Source organism: Babylonia areolata, chromosome 2 (genome assembly GCF_041734735.1).
Source record: "Babylonia areolata isolate BAREFJ2019XMU chromosome 2, ASM4173473v1, whole genome shotgun sequence".
NCBI classification, from domain to species: Eukaryota; Metazoa; Mollusca; class Gastropoda; order Neogastropoda; family Buccinidae; genus Babylonia; species Babylonia areolata.
This window is the reverse complement of record NC_134877.1, coordinates 68,000,692-68,010,691: the sequence shown is the minus strand read 5'-3', so window position 1 is coordinate 68,010,691 and position 10,000 is coordinate 68,000,692. Positions and strand designations below refer to the sequence as shown.

Here is a 10,000-nt window from a genome sequence, read left to right as displayed (position 1 = left end):
TTTTTTAGACTCAGCAGTCACTGGGGTGCAGAGATTAACGCTGTCGATTGATGACTTGGACATGGCTATGGATTTGAACCCCAGCGTTGTGTCTTCTGAGGGGCTCTTGGCCCTGACTGGTGCCAGCCCAGTTGAGTGTGATCCTGTTGTGTGCTCCAAGTGTTTGTTAAGACTGGTGCCATAAAGATCATTAGATGAGTGCGCAATTTTGTAGTTTTTTTCATGTTTGTGTCTCCGGGTGTAACTGTAGCTAAGATTCTTTCACAATCTCTGCAGGTGATGTATCTAGACCACTTGACTGCATGGATGAAGGTGTAGATTATAAATGTCCACAACCACAGGTGTTATCATGTGATCTTGAACCTGACTGGCACAGGTCTGGGTGTGAAAGGAAGCATATTGGTGACAGCCCTGCCATGTCACTTGCCAGCCAGACTGGATAGCTCTCCACAGCATAGTCAGTATCATTTGAATCCAACAAGGGAACATTGTCTCAAATTCTTTTGGTGAAATCAGTCAGATTTTCCCGTTCCTTTAATGAGTTTGTGTTGACCAAGGTCTTCAGTATCACTGGGTGGTGAGGGGGGACATGGGAAGGTTGTGGTGGCCTGAGCGTTCAGACCTCTGTGGGTGAGTGGGTGATTATTCAGTCTGCCTTTGTAACTAAGCTACTATCAGTAGCAATTTCCTGCATGTGTTGATTCAGGACAGGCATTACGGAACTACCAGTACTGAAGTCTCAGCAGCAGTATAAAACGTGCAGGTCTCTCGGTGATGGGGGACTGTTTGGCAAGCTTGATGGAGCTTTCTCTGTGGATAGCCGGTGTTGTGACTGGAGCGAATGAATATAGATGAGGGTGGCTGTGAATAGAAGTCAGGATGAGCAGTATTCTATGCCATATAATATTAGGCGGAAGGAATGAAGGATGGGGAAGCTTAACATGTATGCACTCAACTCCATGGATGCACTTGCACATTGTAAGCACATGTTCACACACACACACACACACACACACACACACACACAAGCCACATTTGGGAACTTTTCTACAGTATGGGGAAGGCCTTTAGACCAGTGGTATATATATAATGACATTACCACCATGAAGGTGGAAAACAAATACAACACTCATTGGATATATCTGGATGCATTCACTGAACTAATGCAATGAATATGATACATTTAACTAGCGCAATGAAGTCCACATCAGAATTGATATGAAATAATGTGGTATAGAAATTTCTACTAACAGTATGATTTCTTGTGATGCAATGACAAGAATTGTGACTCAAAGATGGAGTTTAACCCCCCCCCCAAAACAAAAAAAACAAAAAACAAGTCCACAGCATTCATTCTGGTTTGTTATTTAGCCAGGACCATGGATCCTGGGGAACAGTGTGTATGAATTATGAATTATACGAAAGGCCGGGGTGCAGGAACACCTAGTGCTGGTAGGTTTTTATGGCAGCACACCTTGTAAAGCTGTCATGGTGACTGCAGCTTCACCTTCAGTTCCACACCCACCTTCACCATGTGTTGATGGTGCTGATGGCAGTGTGTATAATAGCCTTGTCCATAGTTTCAGCGACTTCTAGCAGAATGTGGGAATCAGGTCCATTTCGCAATAGGCAGCTGAAAAAAAGGAAAAAAAAAAAAAGTGAACCAGAGTGATTGACTCCCGCCCCCACCTCCAACCCCCCTCCTGGTTGTCTGATTAAAAAAAAAATTTTTTTGATAGTACTCTGGCAGCTTCCTTGAGTATTCCATTGGCACTAGTTTTTATTGTTTTTTTTTGTTTGTTTGTTTGTTTGTTTTTGTTTATTGCTGCTGCTGCTGATGACCATTACGTTGATGATGATGATTCCTCCTCCTCATCATCATTGTCAGTGGTGTTAGCATATATGTGTAATATCACCCTTGTTAATTTGGTGATGGTCAGGAGGGTTACAGGTATATGATTATGACAAAGTGAAACACCAGCAACACTACTGCTGCTACTGGATGATTGCACTAATGGCAACATCATGAATCATGCACTGACCTACTCTACAGTACACTGTTATTAATATAATCTGCCAGTCAAGAACAATGTTTTATGGGGAGGGAAGAAAGCACAGAGAAGCAATACTTGCATAAGCATCCACACACACACACACACTCTCTCTCTCTCTGAGTGTCTCTCTCACTCACTGTGTGTGTGTGTGTGTGTTGCCTTCGCTTTTGTCCTTTTTTTTTTTTTTTTTTTTTTGCTTTTCTTTTGCCCTTGAGGGCTGTATGTAAAAAAGCGGCTATACTTACTCCACTGCCCTCATTAACTAAACATTTGTTTCCTTTTGTTTCGTTTCTCTCTCTCTCTCTCTCTCTCTCTCTCTCTCTCTTTCTCTCTCTCTCTTCTCTCTCTCTCTCTCTCTCTCTCTCTCTCCTCTCCTCTCTCTCTCTCTCCCTCTCCCTCTCTCTCTCTCTCTCTTTCTCTCTCTCTCTCTTTCTCTCTCTCTCTCTCTTTCCCTATGTCTGTGTTCCTCTCAGCATTCAGCAACAACATCAACAACAAGACCAAGAACAACCAAAACAAAATAAAATTATACAGAATATGTATGTTTCAATGGCAGTTTTCTAACACGCATACAAAAATGTTTCTCTGTGTGTATTTGGGGTGTGGGATGGGTGAGGGGGTTGGGGGTGGGGGTGGATGCGTGGGGGGCATGGGTGTGTGTTGTGCATGTGGGCGTGTATGTGTGTGTGTGTGTGTGCATGCGCTATGCATATCCGTGTGCGTTGACAAATAACCATCAGTTCACCAGCCGCTGTGGTGAAGTGGTTATTGTGGCGACCTGACAACTAGGAGGACAGGGGTTCAAGTTCCATCAGAGGTGTATGTTTTTTTTTCTGCCTGTGGCCAGACCCTACTCAGAGTTGAATGTGCTATAGGATTAGATGGGAAGACTAGCTCCTCACATTTGAGTATTGTCCACTTCATGGATCTATGCACTTAAGGGTGCATTGCTCAAATTTCATGACCAACACTGCAAGTGTCTGTTTCTTGGGCCTGGTTAATGCTGGGATATCATGAAAGGAAGCATAGAGTACTTTCCATTTATTCCCAAACCTAAATTGGACCTTCATTGCAACATCATTATTATTATTTATTTATTTATTTATTTTTGCTGCCCCATAATCTGCACCGTTTCAGTGGCACTACTCCCATGCCGCTCATTTAGATTCCCCCACACACGGCCACACCCGGGTTTGTCCGTCGCAGTCCCAGCGTCGGCAGTCCACAGGGAACCATCGATATTAGGTCGCCTGGAGGCCACACACCAGAGGAGACCCTGCACTGCTGCTGAGTCACTTCGGTGGTGTTCAGTGGTGCCTGTTCTGTTTTAACGTACTTAGGACACCACCTACTAAGCCCCCTACTAACGACAATAATGGCTTAGTCGCGGAGCCAGACTGAGTGAGCGTCTCTCCCAGAGTGGAGACCGCCACCACGTCCCTCAAACAACAGCCCCCCCATGAATCTGCCGACACTGACGACATTGACAGGACTCACCCCAAGCACGGAAGTGGAGGGGTATCAAAACTGAGGTCACCATGAGAGCAGGGCATGAAAGGCCACAGACTCTGAGACTATTTTGTTTATATTGATGACGATGAAGGAGAAGGAGGATGACGATGATGATGACGATGTTGCTATGGAGGTCCATTTTGGTTTGGGACTACGTGACAAGGCTGTACTCTACGCTTCCTGTCATAATGATATCCCGGCGTTAACCAGGCCCGAGAGATACAGACACTTGCAGTGTTGGTCAGGTAATTAGAGCAACACACCCAAAGACGCATCCTTGAAGTGGATGACACTCGACTGTGTGGTCCCAGTCTCCCCATTTAAGCCCACAGCACACTCAACTCTGGGTAGGAGTCGGCCACGGGCCGAAAAACCCACCTCCGCTGGGATTCGAACCCGCGTCCTCCCAGCCGTCAGTCTGCGACGCTAACCACTTCGCCACGGCGGCTGGCAACATCATTATTATCATCATCCACCTTTACCATCATCATGATCATGCAAAAAAATATAGGAAAAAAGGTCCCACATTCAGCTGTGGCCTTTCATGCCCTGCTCTCATGGTAACCTTAGTTTCTATCCCCCATCATTTCCACATTTGGGGTGATTCCTGTCAAGGTTGTTGGTGTCTGTAGTGTCATGTGGGATTGTTGTTGAAGGGATGTGGTGGTGGCCTAAGTCTCAGGGGCGAGCTAAGTCTGGCCCAGCAACAAAATGATTATTGTCATCAGTATCATCCTTGTTTTCGTTTTTTGTAGCGGTGCTGCCCATAGCACGTTGAATCAGTACAGGCACCACCTGAGTAACTCAGCAGCAGTGCATGCAGTGTCTGCTTTTGTGCATGACCTGCTGGTGATCTAAACATCAAGTTCTCAAAGTTCTTTGGGGACTGCCAACACTGGGACTGCAACAAAGTCAGTCCGTGTGTGGGCGTGTATTAGCGACTTGGGATGAACAAGGTGGGAGTAGTGTCATTGAAAACAGTGTGGTGGGGCAGCAAAAAAAGAAAAAAAAAAAGAAAAAAAAAAGCATCCAAGAATGTGTAGAAATGAGCATCATGAGAGTAATGCCACTGAAAATGGTGCCTATGATGGGGCAGCAAAAACAAAACAAAACAAAATAAATACAAACAAAACTGAAAAAAAGGAGAAAGAACAACAATGACAAATGAAAGACAATAATGTCTAGGAACCACCCCATCTCCTACAGCACACTGTTAACATAACATTCCCACCCAGAGGTTGTTGGGGAAGTTATATATGGAATGATAAAGGGAGGGAGGTTGGTGGCTGCTTTCTATGAGCCTCCCAGGTTTTTCCAGCTCAGGTTGGGATAAGATGTTGATAGAACCTGATACTGTGGCCTGGTGGATGCCTTTGTGTCTTAATCTCCAGCCTTCCCTCTGGCACAGTAAGCCATTGTGTGCCTGTGCCCCTATAGTGCCTTGTGATAGAAAAGGCCAGTGGCGAGCATAAAACCATTGGAAAGAGAAACAAGCGCCAGTGATTTTTGCTGTGCATGTGCTCTGGCACACATGTACGCATGCATTTGTACGCATGCACACACACATGCATGCATGCACGCCTCCCCAAACTTATGATCACTATTTGAAAAAGAAGAACAGAAAAAAAAAGGTTGAGACCTACTATGCAGAGGAGCAAAACTGTTTGAAAGTAATAAGTAATTATGACATCCATCACAAATTGGAAAAAAAAAGTCCAGTAACCATAGGCATGACATTGATACATGCTTCCCTTTCATGCTTGCTGTAGGCTCAAATTCACTTTTCTTTGTCAAGCTTTAAAAGGTTCAAGATGCAGCAAACAATCAACTTTTGTACAGCTTTTCTCCAGCCCGCCAGCCCTACCAGATATATATATATATATATATATAATATATGAACCCAGTGAGGGGAGAATGACATAAGAGGCAGTGGAGTGTGACAGTGTTTTCACAGTGTGGCCCAGAAAGAAATTGGGAAGTGGAGGGAGGGTGAAGGAGGGGTGGTGGAGGTTGAAGGGGGGGAAGACATGATCGTGATCAAGTGGGTGGGTGGAAGGAGGGAGGTGAGGGGGGACACCTTGGAAGGGCGGGAGGACACCTGGACCGAAGGAATGTGGCATCAATGCCACAGGCGTACTGCACTGTGAGTCACACAGAGTGATGGGAGTTTGAATGTAGGACTCGAAAGATAACATTACCTGCTGTGTCAGTGTGGTGTCCTCCCTTGTTCAGTTGTTGTAGTTTTACAACATGGAGGCCCTGCCCCCACCCCCTCACCCACTCACCCACTACCGCCTGCCTCTACCTCCCCCCTCCCCCACGCCCCCTCCGTACCTCTACCACCCTGCCCCTGCCCTCCCCATCCCCCTGTCCTAGTCCCCTGCTGTAAATTTTGCGAGACGTTCACGTTGTTTGACATGAGACAGCATTCCACGTTCTGTCTGAGAGCTCTAGCTGTTAAGTGTAAGTTCTGTGTGTGTGTATATATATACATGTACAGAGAAAGTAGATGAAGAAAAAGAAAGAAAGAAACATTTATGAGCAAGATGGCATGCTCAAAGCACACATTTGCATGCATGCTCGCACATGCACTCATGCATGCACACGCACACACCACATACATACACACAAAAACAAACACACACACATAGAAACATACTACCCACCCTCACACACACGCCACTCACGTACCACCCTAACCACACTGCCCACCACACACACCACCACCACTCACTAACCACACTAAATGCAGACCAACAATATACTTAATCTATGACTTGAACCACTGTGCTTAGGGGACAAAGTAAATAAAAGAAGAAAAATGACACAAAGAGAAAGAAAGAGAAAATAAATAATAACAAACAACAAAAAAAGTAATGAAAGAAAAAATTAAAGAAAGATAAAATTTGAGAAGAAATGGACTAGCTCAAAGCTACACATTTCAAGTGCATTGTCTGAACTATGCACTATCGCATGCACCTGCACACACGGGGGGAGGAGTGAGGCGAGTTTCACACAAACAAGCACACCACATCACACATAGAAACAAAATACACATCACCTGCACACACACCAATGTGCACTATGATGTCAGCAGGTCATACAACACACTCACTCCGAACACCACAACACACCACAACATACACGACACAACAGCAGAAACAGATAAAGAAGAGCACAAAATAAAACTAATCATGACATTCGAACTCAAGCTGTCATTTTGGAAAATAAAATAAATAAAGAAAAAAAAATATCAATGTTACTATAATATGTTATGATATAATTGAGTAATGACAACAACTTGAATCAAGCACTACAATCTTAAAAAGACATACATAAATCATCAACAAAAAAAAAACAATTTAATAAAGAAATAAACACGAAAAAGAAACTAGCAAGAACTTAACATCAGTATAAAAGGATTGTGTTGAATCTTTTCTATGGACCATACCCTGGCTTATCAGAGTGGTGGGGGGGTATGGGAGAGGTTTGCCAGACCCATATCACCTTTCCATCCCCACACCAACCACGCACCTACCCAATTCTCCTGTAATCAAGTGTGGACCACATTTGTTGTCAGTGGCCATGGTATAATCAGCTGTCCTTGCAGAGGAAGTTAGCAGTTACAAGTCGTCTGGCTGTCACTGTTGATATGATTCATCTGTAGTCAGACAGTGGAGGAGAGGGAGAAGAGGGATGAGAGGAGAGAGAGAGAGAGAGAGAGAGAGAGAGAGAGATAAGGAAGAAACAGCTTCCTGACTCTCAAGAGCCCAGCTATTTTTCTTCTCATTCCATTCATCCCACTGTTGTATTCCCAATGTAAAGTGAAGAAAAAAAATGTTGACCGCAAGCTAACTTTATAAATAAACAAGTGATGTCATGCTCATGGTCATGACCAGACTTCCTCTCTGTGTACATGTGTGTGCATTCATACACCTGTGTGATTGTCATACTCGCACTCACATGCATGCTTGCATGTATAAAGACATACCTACATCCACTCACACACACACACACACGTTTTACATACACAGACACATGCATACACACCTTCATGCATTTATTATATAAATACACAAATTAACCTCAAAACCTTGCCCATATATATTATATATTTTTTTCAGTATTACTATTATTATTATGAGCATTTGCACCAAATCTTGAAAATAAGCCCTAGGCATTTACAAATAGAACATGCACATAAATATTATATCGAAAAATTGAACACAAGATACCAGACATTATAAAAACTATTCATCCCCCCCACACCCAAACACACACACAACACACACAAGCACATGCACGCACACACCCAAGTCATATTTCAGTAAGTACTGTAATCACCAGAATCGTGAGCTGTTAACTCACAAGTGTTTACTTCAGCACAGTGTCAGTTTACCTCTGAGCAACTGACGGCTGCATCACTTTAAAATTTCTGTCAGCAGTGATTAACCCCTTGACTGCTGTTGACAAGTTTTTCTTGTCTGTTGAGAGGGCTGTCACCTCACTGACCTAAGACAGAGCTTAGGTACAGGTCAGGTTGTCAGTCACTGTTCTTGATTTGGATTTCTTCCTGCAAATGACTGTGTCAGTTTGTTCAGCAAAATCACATTCACCACATAAAAGAGCACACAAAAAGTACCGTGCTGACTGAACTTTAACCTCAAGCCACACTGAGCTCAGTTCACTGAGGTTCAGCATTGAAGTGGTTAATGCAGTGGATCAGATCCAAATTCATATGTCTCAAAACAGGAAAGTTTTAGGGTAAAAAAAAAAGAAAAAAAGTTCTGGTCATGTGCCATGATAAAGTGCCTGACTGATTTAAGGATGTGAGCTTCCATCATGTTTCAGTACTAAGAAGCGGATGGTACTGTGTTTGTGAACAGACACGCCCCTGTGAAGAAGTGGACAATCTGCGCTTCAACTCCACAAAGCATTGACATTTGTAATTGTCTCTTGTGATATGGATTGAGGATGTGCAGTAAAACAGGCCAACAGTTGAAAACAACAACAGCAAGCAAAATAGTGTAGTATTCACTACATGAGTTTGATAATATACTTCAGTAAGTTGTTTCTCATGTTTGTTTTGTTCTTTCGTTTGTTATCCTCCATACCCCAAAAGGGGTGAAAGGAAATAAGATATTGAAATCTTAAAATTTGTGTTTGTGAAAGCTTGCTCTTTGCACATGTGTGTGTGTGTGTGTGTGTGTGTGTGTGTGTGTGTGTGTGTGTGTGTGTGTGTGTGTGTGTGTGTGTGTGCACATGCTTTCTCTGTCCACATGTGTGTGTGTGTGTGTGTGTGTGTGTGTGTGTGTGAATACTAAAGCTCAATACACATTTGTGTGTGTGTGTGTGTGTGTGTGTGTGTGTGTGTGTGTGTGTGTGCATGCACTTGCTTTCTCTGTGCACATGTGTGTGTGTGTGTGTGTGTGTGTGTGTGTGTGTGTGTGTGTGCACATGCTTTCTCTGTCCACATGTGTGTGTGTGTGTGTGTGTGTGTGTGTGTGTGTGTGTGTGTGTGAGCACATGCTTTCTCTGTGCACATGTGTGTGTGTGTGTGTGTGTGTGTGTGTGTGTGTGTGTGTGTGTGTGTGTGTGAATACTAAAGCTCAATACACATTTGTGTGTGTGTGTGTGTGTGTGTGTGTGTGTGTGTGTGTGTGTGTGTGTGTGAATACTAAAGCTCAATACACGTGTGTGTGTGTGTGTGTGTGTGTGTGTGTGTGTGTGTGATCACACCCATGGGATCCTTCACAAGATGCGAACTATTGACCGCACACCCACAGCTGTCGCATCACATCAGCCCTATTGAGTATGGACCTCCCCGGGATTTTACAGTCCTTTTAAAAATGAGATTATGCCTCCACCTCCCCCATCCCCATACCCTCTCACCATCAGTAACGCATCTTGAGCGTCCGGTCATTCATGGAAATTTGTTGCTTCAGTGATGTGCGTGAAACATCATGCTGATCATGTGGAGTGATGGCCTAGAGGTAACGCGTCCGCCTAGGAAGCGAGAGAATCTGAGCGCGCTGGTTCGATCACGGCTCAGCCGCCGATATTTTCTCCCCCTCCACTAGACCTTGAGTGGTGGTCTGGATGCTAGTCATTCGGATGAGACGATAAACCGAGGTCCAATGTGCAGCATGCACTTAGCACACGTAAAAGAACCCATGGCAACAAAAGGGTTGTTCCTGGCAAAATTATGTAGAAAAATCCACTTCGATAGGAAAAACCAATAAAACTGCACGCAGGAAAAAATACAAAAAAATGGATGGCGCTGTAGTGTAGCGACGCGCTCTCCCTGGGGAGAGCAGCCTGAATTTCACACAGAGAAATCTGTTGTGATAAAAAGAAATACAAATACAAATCCAAACAGAAAGCTCACACATAGAAACCAAGAGGGAAGTTTGGGTCGGCAAGGCCAGGCATGA

General features: G+C 44.1%; 1 protein-coding gene across 1 annotated transcript in view; it reads left to right on the top strand.

Moving 5' to 3' along the window:
• LOC143276576 (unconventional myosin-Id-like) overlaps positions 1-10,000 on the top strand; it is a 69,353-nt gene that overhangs the window by 2,353 nt on the left and 57,000 nt on the right. The window lies entirely within an intron of this gene.